The sequence below is a fragment of the Crassostrea angulata genome, chromosome 8 (genome assembly GCF_025612915.1).
Source record: "Crassostrea angulata isolate pt1a10 chromosome 8, ASM2561291v2, whole genome shotgun sequence".
Classification (NCBI taxonomy): Eukaryota; Metazoa; Mollusca; class Bivalvia; order Ostreida; family Ostreidae; genus Magallana; species Magallana angulata.
The window spans coordinates 39,861,310-39,862,620 of NC_069118.1; the positions used below are offsets into that span (position 1 = coordinate 39,861,310).

The window sequence follows — 1,311 nt, forward strand, 5'->3', positions numbered from 1 at the left end:
CAGTTTTTGCCCATAAATATAATATTTAAAAGTTTTATGGATATTTGATGGTTAATTTGTTAACTTCCTAGTCCCCTAAAACGGAAAATAAATCACCAGTAGGTATTGTGAAAGCATGTAATAAGCAAATATATTATCAAGAAAATGAGAGGGGTTGCTGGTTTATCCTAAAAGTAAGTATCTTGAGTGTCATTTGGCATTAACATTTTGATGTCAAAGCAAACTAATGTTATCTACGAATACTTCGGTTGGAGATAATTAGATATTAACTGAAATAACGCAAAAGACACAGGTGAGCTAAATTGACAACGCCAATATAAGGTTTATCACCAGCCCGGCTAGCTCAGTCGGTAGAGCACGAGACTCTTAATCTCGGGGTCGTGGGTTCGAGCCCCACGTTGGGCGATCATTTTTTGTATTAATTATTTAATTATTTTCAATGTGTCTTATCCTTAATAAATAATACTTTTCGCCGTTTTTAAAGGGTCGTGTCAAACTTTTAAAACGTTTTTCAAACACACCTAAAGATGTATTTTTTATGGTATGATATACTTTACATATTGTAATGATTGAAAAAAAAATATAATGCCCACAATTAATTAAACGATATTTTGATCCATGATGATGTATTGTCACATGAACATTGCACATGTTCATATGAATTTGATTTATATTTACATTGCTATAAATGTATATAATATAAAATTCACAATACTTACTGCTCTTAAAACTTGAGGGTACATGAAAATGCTAAAAACCTTTAGCTGTTATTTTAATTTCAATTTGCTATTTCCTCTAAATTTACATGCTCACAAAAATGTAGACATGAGAGGGCAGCTCTCGCAAGATTCCATTCCTAGCTATATGTCAATTTTTTAAAAGAAAATTTTATTGCAAGAAAAAGCACCCCCTCTAGATATCCCTCCATTAATTGGGGCTACATATACGTGTTTATTCTGGTTTATGTTGTATATCAATAATGGTCTGTAGTGCGATCAATTAAAGTTTAATATAGTACTTGTACCACATCAAGCACAAAATTAACGAATTACTGTGTTTTAATCCAGGAGAACGGGAATAGTCTTATTATGATGTTCTTCCTTAAAACCAAATATGTTACAGATGTTTTGGCTTCAATTATGATATATGTGAGTTACTAAAAAATATTTTAAAGTGATCAAACGTAGTAAAAATTTTCTGATTCGTTGTGTCAAATAGTAAACAAAGTATGAAAAAACTATTGCAAAAGACTTTCATCGTAAACGACACAGCAGTATTTACTACTAAAAACAATCTGGCCCAGCCTCACAA

At 31.3% G+C, this 1,311-nt stretch overlaps 1 non-coding gene across 1 annotated transcript; it reads left to right on the top strand.

Annotated features, from left to right (window-relative positions):
* The first annotated feature begins 332 nt into the window (after nt 1-332).
* Trnak-cuu (transfer RNA lysine (anticodon CUU)) lies at nt 333-405 on the top strand. The gene has a single exon. It is a non-coding gene; the product is annotated as a tRNA-Lys (tRNA).
* Nucleotides 406-1,311: the final 906 nt, after the last annotated feature.